Raw genomic sequence first — 20,818 nt, 5'->3', positions numbered from 1 at the left:
TTAAAGTGATATGGGTAATCCCCCAAATTATCCAGTGAATTTTAATCAGTATGATAAGCCAATTGAGATGATTCAAATGAAACTTTCAATTTTACCTTGTAAATACCAGAATTTGTTATTTTTAGTGGACAGTATTGGTTACCTACTTGTTATTCATGCCCTGATGCCAAACAGAATTACAGTTTTTTCAGGTAACTATTTTTCCCCATCCCTAGCTTCAGGAATACATGGGGATTTGTCCAAGGCAATCAGCACACGACACTGTACTAAAAATGCAGTTGGTTCATGGGTGACCACGTGACCTAAGTTGATCCAGTGAGACTAAATGGAAGGACTTGTATTTCATGCTTGGGAGAAAAGTTTTACTTCTCCTCTCCTGATGGACACACCAAGGAAACATGTGCTGTCACTGCTACTGGCAACCATATTAGAACCATGATAAATGGGATTGTTTCCTTAATTTCTCTTTCTGATCTTTTGTCGTTAGTGTATAGAAATGCAACAGATTTCTATGTATTAATTTTCTATCCTGCAACTTTACCAAAGTCACTGATGAGCTCTAGTAGTTTTCTGGTAGCATCTTTGGGAGTTTCTCGGTAGAGTGTCATGTCATCTGCAAGCAGTGATAATTTTACTTCCTCTTTTCCAATTTGTATTCCTTTTATTTCTTTTTCTTCTCTGATTGCCATGGCTAGGACTTCCAAAACTATGTTGAATAAAAGTGGCGAGACTGGACATCCTTGTCTTGTTCCTGATCTTAAAGGAAATGCTTTCAGCTTTTTACTGTTGAGTATGATGTTAGCTGTGGGTTTTTCATACATGGACTTTATTATGTTGAGGTATATTCCCTCTGTGCCCGCTTTCTGGAGAGTTTTCATCATAAATGGATGTTGAATTTTATCAAAAGCTTTCTCTGTATCTACTGAGATGATCATATGGTTTTTATTTTTCAATTTGATAATGTGATGTATCACATTGATTGATTTGCGGATATTGGAAAATCCTCACATCCCTGGGATAAATCCCACTTGATCATGGTGTATGATCCTTTTAAGGTATTGTTGGATTCAGTTTGCTAGTATTCTGTTGAAGATTTTTGCATCTATGTTCAGAGGTAATATTGGCCTGTAATTTTCTTTTTTTGTGGTATCTTTGGTTTTGGTATCAGGGTGACGTTAGCCTCACAGAATGAGTTTGGAAGTGTTCCTTTCTCTGCAATTTTTGGAAGAGTTTGAGAAGGATAGGTGTTAACTCTTCTCTAAATGTTTGGTAGAATTTGCCTGTGAAGCCATCTGGTCCTGGACTTTTGTTTGTTGGGACACAGAATCAATTTCAGTACTTTTTTGCTTGTTTGTTTTTTGTTTTGCGGTATGTGGGCCTCTCACTGTTGTGGCCTCTCCCGTTGCGGAGCAGAGGCTCCGGATGCGCAGGCTCAGCGGCCATGGCTCACGGGCCCAGCCGCTCCGCGGCATGTGGGATCTTCCCGGACCAGGGCACGAACCCGTGTCCCCTGCATCGGCAGGCGGACTCTCAACCACTGCACCACCAGGGAAGCCCAATTTCAGTACTTTTAATTGGTCTGTTCATATTTTCTATTTCTTCCTGGTTCAGTCTTGGGAGATTGTACCTTTCTAGAAATTAGTCCATTTCTTCTAGGTTGTCCATTTTATCAGCATATAGTTGCTGTGGTAGTCTCTGATGATCCTTTGTATTTCTGTGGTGTTGGTTGTAACTTTTTCATTTCTGATTTTATTGATTTGGGTCCTCTCCCTTGTTTTCTTGATGAGTTTGGGTAAAGACTGGTGGTAATGTAAATTGGTATAACCACTATGGAGAGTAGTATGGAGGTTCCTTAAAAAACTAAAAATGGAGGTACCGTATGATCCTGAAATCCCACTGCTGGGCATGTATCTGGAGAAAACTATAATTTGAAATGATACATGCACCTCAGTGTTCATAGCAGCACTCTTTACAATAGTCAAGACGTGGAAGCAACCTAAAGGTTCATCAACATATGAATGGATAAAGAAGATGTGGTATCACTTTGCTATACACCTGAAACTAACACAACATTGTAAATCAACTATACTTCAATTAAAAAAACAAAAAACAAAAAAAACACTGAGGAGCTAGGCTGAAGCCAAGGCTGAAAATAGTAAAATAGTTGCGATATGGAAATAACTTGAGTTTCTGATGATAGTAAAAAGCCAAAACATTTAGTCAGACTGGGAGCCTAACTTTTATCAGGACTTCCAATAAGGTAGCAAATTCTCTTGTTCTGTAAGTAATTTTGAGGTATGGGCAAAACTAGTGTATCCATGCTGTATTTCTCCAAAACAGGAGTTCCAGGACTCAAATTATCAGGCCTTAACTCTCAAATTTATTTTGCATATTTAGATTCAGACATAGGTAGAAATAAAATCCTATTTATCATGTGAGAAGCAAAATAAGAATTATTTCCTTCCAATTCCATGTATAATTTGGCCAAAAATAAAGTTTGTTGATTAGGTATAAATCATGTCTGACCACAGGGTTAGCTTTTATTATAACTAAAATGGTAAAATGAATTCAATGAAATAGTCTTCCTTAGTCTGACTTAAGTTGACTAGTTTACATATTTTTCTGTTAAAAAAAAAAGTAAAACATGTTTATTACAGAAAAATCAAATAATATGGAAATATGTAAAGTAGAACTAAAAGTAATCCCCTTATCCCACCACCCAAAGACATCCACGCTACACATAAAACATATTTATATTACCTACATGGAGACAGAGAAGGAGAGCAATATTTTATATATATACTTCATATGCAAGTAATAATTCTATATATGATGTTTGCATCCTGCATTTTTACAGGACAATATGTAAAGAAAATCTTTCCATGTCAGTAAATATAAAATATGTCTTCTCCTAAATAGCTTGTAGCAATCCAGTTTATGGATGAACCATAATTTTTTCAACAAGTTGTTTATTGATTTCTGTTTCTTACTACTGTATGTGTTCCACAGTGAGTATCTTTGTGCACGTATCTTTCCACACTTCTTCAAATGTGTATGCGCTTAATATAAAGAGTATGTTTGTTTAAAATTTGTTACCAGTTTCCAAAGCATCTGTAAATATTTACACCCCCACCAGTGGGGCATAAGCATGTCTGATTCCCCATGTTAAAACTGGACATCATTTTTTGTTTTGTTTTGTTTTGCCAACAAGATGGGTGATTTTTAAAATTCTGTATTTACATTTCCTCTTTACATATTTATTGCATCTTTATAGTTCTTCTTTTACAAATTCTGTGTTACATTCTATTCATTTTTCTATTTATTATTTATTTTTAAAAGCTCTTTCTATTTTAGTGGTATTAACACTTTGTCGTATACATGCAATTTATGTTTTGTTATTCGTTGTTAGACCTTTTTAGTGTTTATTATGTTCTTGACCTATTTATGTTTAGCTGAACAGAATTTTTTAATGTAGTGAACTCTGTTCACTTTCCCCCTTTATGGTTTCTGGGTTTCATGCAAAGAAGTGCCTGTTCTTCCCAAAGATTATAAAACTGTTTATGCATATTTTCTTCTACAACTTCTATGGTTTCATTTTTTGCCTTTATATTTTTGACTCATCTGAAGTGTATAATGGTGTAATGAATGAAATATGAAACACACTTACTTTTCTTTTCAAACAACTAGCCAGTTGTCTCAGCATCATAGATTAAATAATCTATTTGGTTTTATTTTTGTGTCCTGGGTAGAAAGCCATTAATCTAAGTTTCCGTTCTGCACCATAACTACTTTATTTCATGACTGTAGCTTTTTGATAGGTTTTAAGATATAGTAACAGAGAAGTTCCTTTTATTACACTTCTTCAGAATATCCCTGTGTCTTCTTGCATTTTTTATTTTTTGGGAAAATATTATTTAGTGATTCAGTTTTAAAATAAAAGATCATTTGGATTTTGATTAAAATTCCATTGTATCTATACAATTTCCCTATAATGTAGGGAAAGCTGATATCTTTATGGCACTGAGTAATCCTGTCTAAGAATTAAAATCTCTGCGTTAATTCAAATATTTCGATGTATCTCAGTTTATTTTTGTAGTTTTTCAAAATATATGCCCTAAATATTTATAGTAAAATTTATTTCTAATTGAACTATGACATTATTTGGGCTCTCTTAGGTGACTCCCTGCATTAACCAGAACTCTCTATTCCCTCTGCAAAGAAAAGGTGCTCAGGGCTAATAGGCTTCTGTCTAATGTACTTCTGCCCCTATCAGCTGAGATATTTGCTCATCAAGAGTAATTGTGCTTCCCAAATCTGTTTAGGCTAGTTTCTGTAGTTATTGTAATTCCATAATTCAATTAAATGTTATATAACTTAATGATATATGATTGCAAAAACAAAAGATAGTCTTTGTTTATTTTAACCAAGTTGATTGCTCTGGGAAGTTTCAATTACATCTGAAAATGTCATTAAATTATAGTTGGGCAAAGCTACAGTACAGTTTTGGTGGAAAAGTCATAAATATCTAAAGGATTTTTTGATCAGATTGCTTTGCAAGTTCCTTAATTTTTTCTCCTCTCAAGAAATAAAAATTGGAAACCATCTATATATTATGTGTATTGAGGATGTGAAACCTATATATAAAGGCAAAGTTGTAACCATACATCAAAAAGTCAGCAAATGAAGAATCATAAATTTTAAATAATATTAGGTATTTGTTACCTTATGTGTTATGATTCTCTACTTCAACTGCTTTTTCTTTTTAACCCACCAAATGCTGTCTTGATTGCATTGGACAAGAGGAATTCTTCAGTATTTTATGTTTTTGTTGCCATGTATAAAACATACAAATCTTTCAAATATTTATTACTTGTCATTCTAAATAATTTTAGGATATTTTTTGTATTTCTTGATAATGAATTATTTAAAATTAAAATAATACTTTTACTTCTTTTCCAATATGGTTACCTTTTCTTCCAATTTCCTTGGCTAACATTGACTTCTTTGTTACTACTATACATGGCAGGAGAATGCTTTCAGGTATATAAAATTTGAAAATAAAATCAGGACAACTAATTTTATTATAGTTATAGTTTTCTTTGAAAATAATTGGAACTTACGAGTAGTGAAAATTGAGTATACACCAAGAGAAGAGAGTCCAGTTACCATGCTGAGATCTTTGTCTATTTTGAATAGGGTTCATTCTAAATACCTCATTCTAGACTAAAAGTTTAAAAATGTATTGAATGAATATTTCTATTTTTGGATATTTGAAATAAAAATGTTATAAAATATAAGAGTCAGCCAACTTTTATAAAGTTAAAAAAACTAGCACTCCATCTGCATTTGAATTTCACTGTTATTTCTCTTTTTAATGAAGAATTTATCATGCACAAAGGAGAAGTATTTTCAGGCTCAGGGTAGCAGCTTCATACTGGAAAGAAGCTAAGGAAACGAACACATTTTCTTATGACCACACAATCCCATCCACGCAAAAGATATATGCAATCTTTTGTAAACTAGACTTTTCTCACCCTGGTCATGTTTCTTACCCACATCCATGAAGGAAAGCAACATGTAAAACTCCTAAGCTAGCTGTTAATAATCTGCTTACTGGTCTCTATGTTCTTGGACTCTAGAGAACACCCAATCTGAAAGGCATTTCCCAGAACCCCCTTTGTCATTAATGAGTGTCCTCCCTCAGAAAGGTGTGATCTGAAGCTTAAAATTACACACTTCATATTTAGAGACTCTGGAATAAAATTCCCTGCACCAAAACAGATGAATGTTCCTGCCACCAGATACATTGATTGCTTTCTGTGACCTTCACAGGGCAAAACTATGAAAGGAACGTGCAGAGACACTTATTATTTTAACAGAGAGATTAGTAATTTTATTCTATCAGTTCCAACCACATAGATTCTCTCAATCTACATATTAAAGAAGTGTTGAATTTGTGGGTTGGAGTTGTTGACCAGTGAGTCGCTTTTAAAGCTTTCTGAGCTGAGGTTTCTGTGTTTTAGTCATTCCAAGTAAAACTTTTTTCTCTTTTCTTTTTTTTTTTTAACAAATGGCCTGAAAATGCTGAAATGCATGCCGTTGAAGTAGTTTCAGCATAAAAGGAAACTAAGAAAAGAGGATTCAGGCTTTCCTTTTACTTACTTGGTCATATATATTTTAGATGCCCTATCACAAAATATCACTATATTCTTGACTGTAGGCTATAAATACTGAATTGAAAAACAGTGTGATTGAGTATGATGGAATCCATTCTGACTTGACCTGGTAGAATTATATTTTATTTTCTGGAGCTTCTTTATTTATATATTTTTTTAGTTTCCCTGCAGAAAGAGGTGGTAAAAGTGGTAGTGATCACAGTGATGTTTTCCCCTGTTTGTTCTGTTATTCATTTAAGAATTCAGTTCATTCCCTTTGTGCAAAATTAATATGTCAAGTTTGAGATAAAGCATTTGAATCACTGCTTAGGTAGGCTTCCTAGGGCTTGCAACTTATTTACATATCACTGGAGAATTGGGAGAAAAGATGCCAGAAGATATTATCAGTCCAGTATCTTTTAAACATTTTTTAAAATAAAAGAATAATTGAATATTGAAAATTCAGTAACATAGCTCTGATCTGAGTTATTATAAGTTTGTAGTTATTTATGCGTTTATTCTGTGCTACATAGACAAGTGGATGAGTAACTAACATATGAAATGTTGAGTAAAAAATGCCAGAAGGAAGAGACAAAGACGGTTCTTGGCTTGTGAAAGCTCCCAGAAGAAGGTAGCTTCTAACCTGAGTCCTGAACTATTACTGTGATTTCAAAAAAGTGGAAATGATGGATCAGCTTAAGCAAAGTCATGAAGGAGAACTGTAGGACATTTTTAAAGAATTGAGGTGATATTGTTTGGTTTTAGAGTGGAATATGCTTCAGGCAATTCAAAGTGAAATGAGGGCTAACCGGGGCCAGATCATGGTGAACCTCAAAAATCAGGTCAGTAAATTTGGACTTATTTTGTATATAAGGAGAGATGAGTTTCTGAAGATTTTTAAATAAGGGAGAACTATGCTTCCAAGAGTTTTTTGGGGGGTAAGTCATTGGGGTGTGGGTGAGGAAAGATTAGAGAAAGTGGGTCAAGCTAAATAGGAAGAGTTAACAATCTCTTGATGGGGCCATTATGAATTGAACTTGACTCCTGGCAGAGGACAAAGAAATAAAGCGTGGATGCAAAAGTCATCTAAAAGCAGTGCTGATGGGATTTTGTAACTGGAAGTGATGGGGCAAGAATATTTTGTCACATCAAAAGGCACATTAGTTATCAACAAAGTTATCAGAGATTACTAGGGTCATGGCACACGGACTCAGGAGCTTAGTAAAATCGGCTCTGATTGGCCAAAGGGGGGCCAGTTGACCATTAGTAAGGATAATAACTGCGATGATTTGAAACCCGTCAAATTTATTCAAATCCCTAAGTTTCTAATAATATTAGGAAGAAACACTCATCTCACTGGCCGTTTCCGGAGGATGCTAGAAAACCATTATACTTTGAAAACTATTAAAGGGAAAGCATCAAGCATTTATCCTCGCTTTCCTTATGATTGTACTTTAGGTCAACCAGATAAGGAAGGGTTTTTCCTTATAGAACAGCGGTCCCCAACCTTTTCAGCGCGAGGGACCGCTTTCGTGGAAGACAGTTTCTCCACGGACGGTGGGGGTGAGCGATGGATCAGGCGGTAATGCACGTGGTTGGGAGCGGCCGACGAAGCTTCACTGGCTCGCCCGCCGCTCGCCTCCTGCTGTGCGGCCGGATTCCTAGCACGCCTTGGACTGGCACTGGTCCGCTGCCCTGGGGTTGAGGACCCCTGTTATAGAGCGTGTCAAGTAACATACGAAAAAGGAATGATAGAATTGCAGTCCCTAATGAATTGATGGGTCTGGGCAAAAGCCTAAGTGCTGAAAAAATAAAAAGAGAAATAACTAGACATTATGTACCATTATGTATGGAAGCTCAGCATGCTGCCTATGGAGTAGTGGTGCCAGAAAATTGAACGGGAAACTGATCAGCCATCTAGATCCAACTGTCACAGAACAGGAAATACCAGTGAGAGAGGAACACGCCCCATGACAAATGGGGATGAAATCAGGAAAACGTGGGTGTTATCAGATACTCCTCAGAATAAAACTCCCGGTCTCTTCAACAATAACAACAACAACAAAATCGCAGGGGAAGATAGATGATAGAGAAAGGGAGGAAGAAGGGGAAGAGGAGGAAACACTGATAGATTAAAAGAGATTTAAGGGACATATCAACCAATTACATCAAATACTGCAGGGCAGCAGGGGTTAAATGGAGTTTGGAAATCTGAATTCTCAAAACCCATTCTTGATAATTATGCTAACAACAGCCATGAAAATCATTATCTTACAAATGTTGATGGAATCAAGCGTTTTCCTTGTCTTTCCTCACAACTGCACATTAGGCCAAGATATTGAATGCTTATTCTGGGCTTTATAATTAACAGTTAAATGTATAATCTCGTTTGATCTTCAAAACGATCCTATGAGATCTGCATTAAGTATCTCCTTTTTAGAGGTAATGGGTCTGAGACTCAGAGCTAAAGTAACTTGCTCCAGATCATGTGTCTGGTAAGTTGCAGATTCCTTATGAATGGCTACATTTTTGGCTGGCCAACCTCTTGAACACTTCTGTTTGAGGGAAATTGTAACAGTGTTAAGTCTTGGGATTTGGGGCTCAGTTTTCTCTGACAGAAACTCAAGAGGCTATCTGACAAGGCCTGAAAATCTGACCTGAGATTGACCAGTATGGTGGGTGTTTCCTTCTGAGTGTGAAACAGTTGATGCCGAGGAATAGAAACCCTTTCAACTTATTCCACCCACAGTGATAGCATCCTGTGTCCAGTGGTAGTAAAGGCAGCAGAATGAAAAGCCCCACCGTGTAATGGTGAGTGTCCATGGCTGTTTCCAAGCTGATCTGCCTCTTTTCTCAGTAGCTTAGCTTTGGTTCCAGCCTGTTTTCCAAACCCGTCTGCCTCCCTGAAGACCCTGAGGCCTCCCCAGTAGTTTTCCAGTAAGTTCCTTTTGCTGTTCACTTAACCAGAATTAGCTTCTCTTGTTTGCATTCAAGAACCTTGAGTAGCTTGGCCGAGCGTTTGACCACAGGTTTGTCTGAAACTGAGCCTGTCACTTTGCCACATATTATAGGAGACTACCAGCCTGACAGTGGTCAGCTCTTTGTCTAGTTTATATATGATATTAAGAATCCATTTTCTCATTTGCATTCATATGTTAAATAATCCACCCTTGAGATCTTTAAGTCTCTAGTCTTCAACTAGTTCAGAGGATATGATAACTATGGATCCTCGTGACTTCCTTAAATTTGTATTCACACTGAGATTTTTTGCTGTTCCCCTGCCGACTTGGCTCCTGTGTGTCATTGGCTTTGACAGGTGTGCCCTGGGGGACGAGGTGCTCCTCAGTACCGGATAGTACAAAAGGAAAGGCAGAAAAAATGGGAGACTTTTTTCATGAACTGAACATTTTTAAAAAGCTAAAATAACCTATAGGAATAGGCAATTAATGTCAAAAAGGAGGCATTATCAACCCAAATCCAAATCAGATTTTCCTTTCATTGCACATTCCAGACTGAATTCTTCTTCTAAACAAGATGATTCTACTGTTTTATATTTTCCCTTCTGTTACATTTTTATCAGGTCTAAGACTTCTCTTGTTTGTCAGTTTTAAACTTGCTGAACTAAAGTTTGTGCTAATGGATGACACACATGCTTGCTAACTTTATCAGAAGAGGTCTAATCTTAACATCATGGTTTGGCACTGTTTCCCCCGCCCCTTTTCCTAGACGGTGGTGGTAGAGGCTCAATGAAAGACATTTTACAAGAGCATAACGGTGGTACCGTTTGCTCTTGTATATCTAAAATGTCTACATTTAGCTCTGGATTATGCAATTTGAATTAAGGTTTTAGATTTTGTATAGTTGCCAAGAGCCTAGATTTTGGGGTGAGAATACCTATGAAGCCCAGGGCAATGTCTTATTTTAAAGGAAAAGAGTTTTGACCTTTGTACATTCTTAAGCTCTGGTAGAAACTTTTAATTTTCTTCTAACATCCATTCTCCTCTTCTTCCTAATAATGGGGCCCTATTTTTTAGCTGGAAAACAAAGTAAAAGACACTTGCCAGCCCTCCTATTGTAGTTAGATATGGCATTGGGACTAAGATCTGGTCAATGGGATAAAAGCACAGGTGTCTGAGTGACTTCCAAAAAGTGTCATTTAAAAAAGCACCCCTCTCTTCCTCCTTTTTCATTCTTCTGACTGGTTAGAAAGCAGACCTGGTGGCTGGAGCTTGGGCAGCCATCTTGTACCATAAGGCAGAAGTTTTGTTTTGAAAGTGTTGGAGAAACAAAATGGAAGTTACTGGGGCCCAGATGAGGTTGAGTCCAACTCTGTACTGCTTTCCCCCATCTTTAGTTTGTGTGTGTCCCAGTACACACACATAGCAACCACTATCTTGTTTACATCACTATTATTTGGGGATATTTTATAATTCGATTGTGTTTCTTTTCGAAATACAAATGTGAGATATTGTCTGTCTTTAACATAGAAAGCTCAGATATTTCTTTTTCTTGGCTGTGAGTCTTCATTATTTATTCATGTCACTAATAATGTAAGATACATGTGATTTTGGCCATAAAGAGAGTAAGGAAATTATGTGCAATTAAGTGTTTTCTGTTTAATAGTGATTATTAATAATCACTGAAATGATTATTTGCCTTTAATGCTTGGAAGGGTAATTCACTTTCACTTTAAACCGCATCATTTGTCTTATGGGAAAGATCATTCTTGATAGAATTACCTGTTAATGTTTTTGTAATTCAGGAAAAAAATAGGAAATTAATTATCCATTGGAACATAGAAGAAAAAACATTTCATCACACCAGAGCCTGATAGTGATGCTAAACTTTATGATTAACCATCATGTTGATTTTAAACATATTTGTCATGTGCTTTACGAAATACCATACCTTCCAGTGGCTCGGAAAACCATTAACTCACAACCAGGCTCATTGGGTATCCGTCTAAGAACCTTGGTTAAGCAGCCATGGGTGTTTGCACTGCACACACAGGTATGGCTAATCTTGTGCATCATGAAGGTGAGTGTAAAACTTTAAAATTATCATAATTCTAAACAAAGTATATGTCTGTAGAGTGAGATGGAGGCTGTGTATCATTATCAGAGGCCGTGAAGTCTAGATTCCTGGCTCTCCACCTCTTTGTTTTTGACCCTAGGAAAAGTACTTTACTTCTCTGAGCATCAATTTCCTTACCTATAAAATAAGGCTAATTTCTGCCTTGCTAGAATTTTTATAAGAAATCAATTAAATGAGATAATCTAGGCATTGTACCTATTCTAGTGCTAGGCACATCATTGATATGTAATAAAAAGCACTTATTGTTATTGTTAATATCACAATGAAGATGTTTAAATGGATAATTGAGGTGATCATGCAGAAAATTAAACTTGTAGTCTTGCTGTGAAATTAAAAACAGTATTAGCTTGATCTGTATATTGGACAGATTTACTGAAGAAAGTCCTCACTGCATAGTGGGTAAGAATACAGACTCTGGAACCAGACTGCCTAGGTTCCAAACTCATCTTTACTATTTACCAGCTCTTTGGGCAAATTACTTGACCTTCCTGTGCCTCAGTTTCCTCATCTGAAAAACAGGGATGATAGTACCTACCTCATTGGGCTCTTGGAAAAATTAGTTGAGATAATATTTATAAAGCTCTTAGAACAATGGCTTGGCCCTGGTAAGTGCTGTATTAGTGTCAGCTCTTGTTATTGCCAAGTAGGTAAATGAACACTGTGCCCTCTCGACCAGGGATGAATGAGGTCCATGGGGATTTTGTCTTCTCTATAAACTATCCCAGATGTCTTGTATTGTTTCAGTGAGGATTATCTGTCTTGGATGTGGGTTTAAATGACTTCTTCATGTTTGGTTTTCATCTGAGTATATAGGTTGTCTAAATCTACCCTTGTGGCTAAAGTCCATGAATAGGAGAACTGTCATGGAAACATTTTTAGTAAGTGAACAATGGTCTTCACTTACAGGAAATAAATCATTTTTCTCAGTCCTCTTTTGTAATGGGAAAGAACCATAAGCCAGAGGGAAATATTGTATTGACTTATTTGGGAGACAACATTGTTAATAGTTGGCAGACATAGTTTCAAAGTGCCTTCTGAGGGAAGTCCTGGTATTACAAGGGGATGCCAGATAGCTTCAGGATTTTCTATCTTTTTTTAAATTTATTTTTATTTTATACTGGAGTATAGTTGATTTACAATGTTGCATTTCAGGTGTACAGCTAAATGATTCAGTTATACATATATCCATTCTTTTTCAGATTCTTTTCCCATATAGGTTATTACAGAATATTGAGTAGAGTTCCCTGTGCTTTACAGTAGGTCCTTGTTGATTATTTCATAGATAGTAGTGTATATATGTTTACACCAAATTCCTAATTTATCCCCCCCCCATTTCCACTTTGGTAACCACAAGTTTGTTCTCTGTGTCTGTGAGTCTGTTTCTGTTTTGTAAATAAGTTGATTTGTATCTTTTTTTTTTTTAGATTCCACATATAAGTGATATCATAAGATACTTGTTTTTCTCTGTCTGACTTATTTCACTTAGTATGATAATCTTTAGGTCCATTCATGTTGCTGCAAATGGCGTTATTTCATTCTTTTTTATGGCTGAGTGATATTGCATTGTATGAATGTACCACATCTTCTTTATCCATTCCTCTGTTGATGGATGTTTAGGTTGCTTCCATGTTTTGGCTATTGTAAATAGTGCTGCAGTGAACTTCAGGGTGCATGTATCTTTTTGAATTATGGCTTTTTCCAGATATATGCGCAGGGGTGGGATTGCTGGACCATATGATAATTCTATTAGAATTTTCTATCTTATTCCATTTCGATATGAGTTATTTTATGGTTTTCAAACCGAAGTGCCAAAATGAGTACCCAGGAAATAAGGATTTCTCCCTTTCCAAGAAGATACTTGTGAGACAAACCCATACAGTATACTGGGTTTTCTTGTTTTGTTTTTGTTTTGTTTCTCTGTTGCAGAAAACCTTTTGCAAGTTGCTCTTTTTTACATTGCCAACTTTAAAAAGGTTATTAAATTAAGTTAACTGGACAATAAACTAGGGAGAAATCACTTTACAAGAGGAGGGAAAGCCCCAAATGCCACTTTCTATAGAGAACCCACAGGTCAGTTTTATTCAGAGCAAAGTAATGAAAAAGAACACACTCCGAAGAAACTGAGAAAAAGAAGAAACTCAGCCATAGGTTTGGAATCTGTACTCAAACCTATACATGCAATGAGGACAGTAGTCTGCTAATACAATTGAACGGGCTGCACGTGTCACTCTGAGGAATGCCCGATGAGAATCTGGGCTAGTGGCCTTGCTTTTGTTTGTTTTGGACTAAAAGGTTTTCTTTCTTCTCTTAGTAGATGATATAAGTTTTCCTCTCAACGTTGCACATGCTGGTTGGTGCCTAACCATGGATTTAGATGAGACTTAGAGGAGATATTTGCTGGCAATAAGGGCTGTTAAAGAATAGAACGTGTTACAGGGAGGAATTTAGGCATCTTATTTACTACCTAGCGACGGAGAATGGAGTAAGTCAGGTCCCTTTTGCTCAAAAGCGAATGGACTTAGAGATGAATGAATACAAAGCCTGTCTGGTTCTTGGAGACACCAAGATGAGTACTATAAAACAGGATTTCGACTGACTGATTCTATTGTGATTTCCTGACTTAGTTAATGTATCCTAAAGCGTTGGCAGTAAGCCAGAAAATTATGTATGCAAACAAGAATCTGCATCTTTTGGGACCCAAGATTCACCAAATACCTTATATAATTGCCAGTCCTTAATTTTGACTATTGATTATTTCCTATGAGCCAGTTTTGCTGGTTCAAGGTTTATATTAAAGTATAAAAGCTTTTTATGAAAAGTATTACTGCCTCAGCTTTAATTTACCCACCCCCAGGGACCCAGGCTGTTAATTAATTATTCCCCATCTGTACATGTGAGGGAGTACCCACTTCAGGTCACATACGCACACACACAAAACATACACAATATTTTGTTTTCCAGGAAAGAATTCTCAAAAAATAGACGTATGACATAGGAAAACTGAGTTCTCACTTATACGATTAAAATTCTCACGGCAATCTGGCTGTCATGTTAAACCGTGCATTTCAGAGCTGTAATTGTCGTCTCGTTACTAAATCCTGTGGAAATCATTGTTGTATATGTCTCATCCCTTTGAATGTAATGCCATTTAATAATATTGTGTTAGATTTATGTGTCTGTCCCAGGAAGTGCTCGATGTTTCATAGACAATTTCACTTTATACCCAAATATCTTATGAGTTGGAAATGATGGGTGGTTATTATTCCCATTGAAGGGGACGGAACATTTAAGGCTGAGAGAGGTTAAATAAGAGCTTGTGAGGCCCATGCTAAAGGCAATAATAATGACGATAATCATTTTTTGTAGTTCATGAAGCAATCCATGTGCATTATCTAATTTAATCCTTATTAGAGACCTGGCCTGGATTCACTCAATATGTCCTCAATTTGCTCCAGCTCACTGTATCCCATACTGAGCTCACCATCCCTGCCCGTCCTCCGCTGCACGTATGCTTACCCCTCCTCACTCTCCTCATTTTCAGATGTTGGAACCACCATGTACCTAGTCATCCAAGCTAGAAACCTCAGTGGTTACACTTGAATGTGTCTCCCTCGCATCCCGTGTGTGATCAGTCACCACATCATTCCGTGTTTATCTCCTCAATGTTCAGTGTAGCTTTCTTCCTCATAATCTCCCCTCAGCCACAAACTCAGTTCACGCTTTGGCCTTAGTTCTTGCCACCCTCATTTCTCTCCACGTGTGTACTTCAAAACCTCTTAAAATTAGTCTCTTCCCTTCAATCCCAGCCCTCCCCAACTCATTCTTCATTCGTCTAGGTACATCCTATAATGTTCCCTTCAGGGTGAATCTTAGCTCCTCTCCAAGGCATCCAGGCCCTTCATGGTCTAGCCCCACTGTACTGCTCCCTTCTCACCACTTTTTGTGTCATATTTTGGACTCCAGAACCGTGAATCCACTGTGGCCTCTCACACCTGCAGTGGTATTTCTTGTCTCTTGGCCTTTGCTAATATCTCTCCTTAAAGGACTCTGACCATTTCCTCCCTCTCCCTGAAGTAACATCTTTGTAAGCAAAGCTTTCCTGGACTGGATCTTTCCCCACAACTGAATTAGCATCTCCCATCTGTGTCCCCATCATCCTCTGAATGTATCTTGTTACTGAATTTGCCAGTTAATTATAATTATATGTGTTTATTTTGTACTCATTTTCCCATCCCAGACCATGAGTTAATTCCTCCAGGGAAGGAGCGTTATCTTACCTTTATATTTAGAGGGCCTGCCCAGTGCCTGGAGCAAAACAGGTGTTCCAAAGCATTAGAGCTGGGAGGCATCCCATTTTATATATTGGACATCTGATGCCCGGATTTCTCAAGTGACTTGTTTATTAATTTTAGGGCAGGGTTGCCCCAGGGCCCACAGACAAGCCATTCCTTTTACATCCAAGATGATGATGATGACGATGACGATTAGTGAGCGCTGGCTATGTCCTAAGTACTTTTCTGAGTGTGTTCTGAATAATAACTCAGTCAATTATCATAACAACAGTATGAGGTAAGTTTTATTATTATTCCCAGAGAGGTTAAGCAACTTTCATAAAAATCACAGAGGTCGAAATTAGCAGAATCCGGCTTTGAACGGAGTTTTAACCCTTTTGAAAATCTGAAGATTGTAGACTTTCTGCCCCCCAGACACTCATACCCACACACTGTTTTGCACATAGTTTTATGAGTTTCATAGATTCCCTAAGGACCATCTAAGAATCCCTGTCTGAGAACCTCAGCTAAATGACCCTAACACTGGATTTTCCTTCCTTTATAGCATCTCAAAGCTTTTATGTTGTCAAAGTATGGCATGTTTTATACTTCCTCCCTCCTGCTTCCTGACTTTGACTTTTTAATTTACCTTCTGTAAACCAAGTGCATTCTCTTTATAACATTTTAAATCGTGTTGCCCGCCTCTGTGGAACCAGGAGACCCACACGTTTCGGAGGCATCTCCAAGACTCCTCATTCCATCACCCGTTGGTTAGTGAGGACAGTAATACATCCAGCAAATGAAACCAGCCCCTGGGCTCATCTCCAGGTGTCCCATGAGTCGCCGTGGTTTTGCAACTCTGCACAGGTGCTGGGCGCTCAGAACTCACACCTCAATGACATACTTACGGAGAATGTGAATTTCTCACTGTATCAGAGAGGGACATCTGTTTTCCTAAAAGCTAGTCCATGCCTGCATAGCCAGTCCTCTCTGTCAGCTTTAGCATGTCCCCTTTGGAGGCTGTTTCACAAATGGCTAATTAATATCAATCTTTAGTCACATCAGAAGCAGGACACCTGTACGTTCATTCAGGGCTCACTCTGTGGCACGAGTTTGATTTTCATACATGATTTCTAGTGGTCACAATTTTCTGCGTTTTGTAGCTGAAGAAACTGAGACCCAAAGAGGGTAAGTCTTTCGCCCCAAGTCAACTCAGTTCCTAAGTGGTAAACAGAGGTTTGGATTCGACAAAGTCCATATTCTCTGCTCTATGGTAGCTTGCTGTGTGGTCTTTCCATGTTAATACATATCTATTACTTGGCGATATCCTCATATTCTGGCACTGAATCACTGGATAATTTATTGTGAAACATGATATAGGGCAGCTCACAAGATCAAAAGCAAACAACTGTATAAAGATGTTGGAACATTGAGTAGCCCAAGCTATGAATCAGGGGCTGTTCTATATTGCATCTGGAACATACATCCAGTACATAAAGCTACCCTGGAAATAAACCCTGGATTGGGCCACATGCCTGGACCCTCATTAGCATTCATGAGGCTCTGTCCGTATAACTGGGAGGAGCTGGTGATGCTTTCCTCATCTTTCTTTTTGGATTGATTTTATGGAGCTGTTGGAAGTGCCCCGGGAGATTGTTGATGCTGTAGTTTTCTCCACTTACCCTCTGTTATGAGGCCAGGGGGAGGGGGGCAGAGGGTGTTGTCTCTGTGGGTTGAGGAATTGAAAAGTGTGAGAGGAAGGAGCTTTGCAGTCAGATATGAGTTTTGTTTTGTTTTTTCTTTCCGTTTATTTTCCACCTTTATAAAATCTAAACACTGATTTTAGAGCTTTGTATTCCTCCCTTAAAATAAATATTATTTATTTTTAATAAATATGTTAAGAATTATGAGAAATAATATTTATTTGAACATATGTGAGTTTTCATCCCAGCTGTGTAATCTTGGGCGAGTTACTTAACTTCACCAAAGCCTCAGCTTCATCCTGTGTAAAATGAGAATAATAAATCACCTTAACAGACGTTACTATAAACATTAAATGTGCGTAAATTCCCTGGCACATAGAATGTGATAGAAGTTATCAACATTAACGTTATTATTGTTGTTCTATCTGAAGGAGGAGCTTTAGTGCCCCTCAGATACTAAGAAATGGTGTGAGGCATCCGCCTTCATCCTGAAAAGTTATCTACAAAATATTTAATAAATTCTGGCTGAGCAGCAAGCTGTCTACACTGGCATGAAGATGGGCAGAGAAACTGTTTACTGTAGATATCCTAGGCTGAACAAATGTGTCTTTCATCAAAAGGCTTCAGGATTTGCTTCAAAACCAAACCTTACTAAAGTTCTTCAGAAGCTTCTGCATAGCCTTCAAAATGAAGCTCCAACTCATGAGCTTGGCAAACAACACTGCTTTATAATCTAAGCCTAGCTTATCCCGCCTTGTTCCCAAATGTACCCTTTACTTGAGCCCCACTGAGAGACTCAGGGCTCCAAAGGTGCACAGCTCCTTCTCGTCTTACACCTTTGTACATGCTGTTCCCAACGACTAAAATGTCCTTGCCGTTATATATACACACGTGCATGTGGACATACACATATATATTATATATACATATCTACACATATGTATATATACACATGCACATTGATACATGCATGTGTGTGCACTCATATATTTTATATACGTGTATATATGTACACACATACACATACATACATGGGCTAATTGTAACTCAACCTTGAAAACTCAGGTTGCCTTTACCTCCTTCACAAGATTTTTCCTTAAACCTGCATCCTGGCTGGTCAAAAGGCCTTCCTTTGGGGATCCCTTTGAATGCAGGGTTTATCTTCCTCTTTATTTTATTTTTGTTGCTTATGTCTCCCACCAGACTATGCACTCTTGGGGGACAGGGCACTGTCTCTGTTGCCTCAGTTTCTGGTACATAATAGATACTCAATAACTATTTGAATAAAAGGGAGGAAGGAAAAAAGGAAGAAATGGTGCAAGGAATATTTGAGCTTAATTTTTTGTTTATTTGGGTCTGAATTTGCCTGATAATTTAGTAAGTTCCTGGAGATTGGGGGAAATGCCTGATTTATCTTTGAATCCCATGCATCTAGACCAGTTTTTCTGAAACTTGGATGTACACTGGATTCACCCAGGAGCTCTACAAGATCCAGAAGCGCAGGCATCAGTACGTTATTTTTACAATCTCCCTGGATGAGTCAGTGTGCGTCCAAGGGTGAAGAAACACTGGATAAATCAGGAGGTGCTCAAAAATGTACAGTGATTGAGTCATCCAGTCAAAAGTCTCTCCTGAGCAATGTGTGTAAATAGATACAGGAGGACAGGAGAAGACCGGAGAGGAAGGGGCAGAGAGAACAAGGGACACCATTAGCTTTTGATTGAGTCACCTAAATGTGTTCGACTCCCTTCAGGAATACAGAATGATTTCCAAAAGTAATTTAATGTAAACTCCCCTTTTTGTCTTTCATTGCTAATTTTGTTGGTCGTTGTCAAGTCTAGCTTCAGGATAAGGAAGCTGAGTTCCCCTGAGATGTTGTGAGTGTATCTTGATAAGCATCACAGTAAATAGAAGGATGTCTGATGGGTCCTCTTGTCAAGACTACGCAGCTCAATTTTGCCTCTTCGGTGACTTTCCTTTGTGAGGTCCGCACAGCTGTGCTCCCTCATAATAAGACGGCCAATACTGGCCTGCATAGTTCAGGATTACAAGGTGTATAAATGTGATAATAAAGGAAACTGATATTTAATTTACACGGCCCCGTAGATTGTCATAAAGCACAAACAAATCACAGGCTCAAAAGTAACAAGGAGGGTGTGTCTGGGTGTCATTTTACAGACGTGATACAAGAAAAGTGAATTGGCAGATTATGTGACTACCTGAATCGAAGTAGGTTTTTTGAAAATTCAACAGAGGTGTGGCGTTTCACATGGAATTTTCTGAATTTGACATGCCGATCTTTTTACCATTTCCTGACTGTTATCATTTGCTGCGGGGTAGGCTGCAATATCATTTCTTTCTGTTTCTATTTCAAAATAGTATGTAATGGGGAGAGGTAACCTATCTTGTATATCTTCATTTATTTCCATGAAACTATTTTTAAAAAGTGCTTTAACTTCCTTTTTCCAATTCAAAACCTACCACTAGAATATTGTTTCTTATAAAATGGATTTATATTTTGCAAAGATTTAGAAAAATTTCAAATTAAAGTATATAAAGTTCTCTGCTTTATAATATTTTATGGTCTGTATTCCAAACAATGAACCTTGCTCCCTTCTCTTCCATCTTATCCCCTCTTCCAAGCAAATGGAAAATGGGAGTCAAATTCTGTATTTGAACTCTGATGACAGACCGGATTATGATACTACTGTCTGCTACCTGGGTGTATTTCTGTAAGAGAATTGTCTTTGGGAGAACTTTGCAGCCTTAGTTTTCCCAAATGCCAGAGAAGCCTTTTACCTACCCCATCAGCTCATCCTCTATAACTTGGCTGGACTTACAATCAAATTCAATTTTGATGCTTCCAGGAAAAGCAGATAGATGGGAGGGGCAAAGGAAATATGCTAATAATACTTAATCATACTGGTAAATGTTTGGTGAGACCAGACTAAGTCCAGCCCATGTGTTAGCTGCCTTGCATGAGATTATTGGATCCAAGCCTCACAGTAACCCTGTACAGTGAGGTCCTGGCCCTGATGTTTCAGATGAAGGAGCAGAAGCGTGGAGAAGATAGGTGACTTGTCCATGGTTGTAGCTGGTGAAGGGTCTGACCTCAAAGTTGGTGCCCTTAACTACTGTGCTGCTGTCTCAGTTTGTCACTGAAGAAGGGTTAACAATGACCGGTTGATTTAGAGGAACTCAGAAGACCTGATTTTCCATCCTGTGTGGTAGCCTCAGCAATCACTTCTCCTCTTCCTTTCTCATCTGTAAAATGAGGGCATCGGCTCAATGGGGTTAGATTGTTCTTTAAATATGAATTGCCTGCTACTGGATATACTATCTCCATCAAGTTGGAAATGGTGATTGTCTTAGGGATGCTGGGCGGGGCCAATTGAAAGCCAACAACTTGCCCTGAGCTGCAGAGATGCCCAAAGCAAATGCTTCCACACGGGAAGCAGGATGTCATCCTAGGCTGTGTCTAGGAGAGCATCTCTTCATGTTGTACCAAACTTCACACTGCCAAGGAGTTCTCAAACGTCCAAATTCGTTGAAAACATGGAGACTTCTTTAACCTACACTCGTGATTCATTTTTCT

General features: G+C 37.9%; 1 protein-coding gene across 16 annotated transcripts in view; it reads left to right on the top strand.

Moving 5' to 3' along the window:
* The window catches only part of CADPS (calcium dependent secretion activator), a 479,603-nt gene that overhangs the window by 16,909 nt on the left and 441,876 nt on the right, over positions 1–20,818 (top strand). The window lies entirely within an intron of this gene.

Source organism: Monodon monoceros, unplaced genomic scaffold (genome assembly GCF_005190385.1).
Source record: "Monodon monoceros isolate NGI ecotype Baffin Bay Population unplaced genomic scaffold, NGI_Narwhal_1 Super_Scaffold_3, whole genome shotgun sequence".
Taxonomy (NCBI): Eukaryota; Metazoa; Chordata; class Mammalia; order Artiodactyla; family Monodontidae; genus Monodon; species Monodon monoceros.
This window is presented reverse-complemented; position numbering and strand designations above follow the sequence as displayed.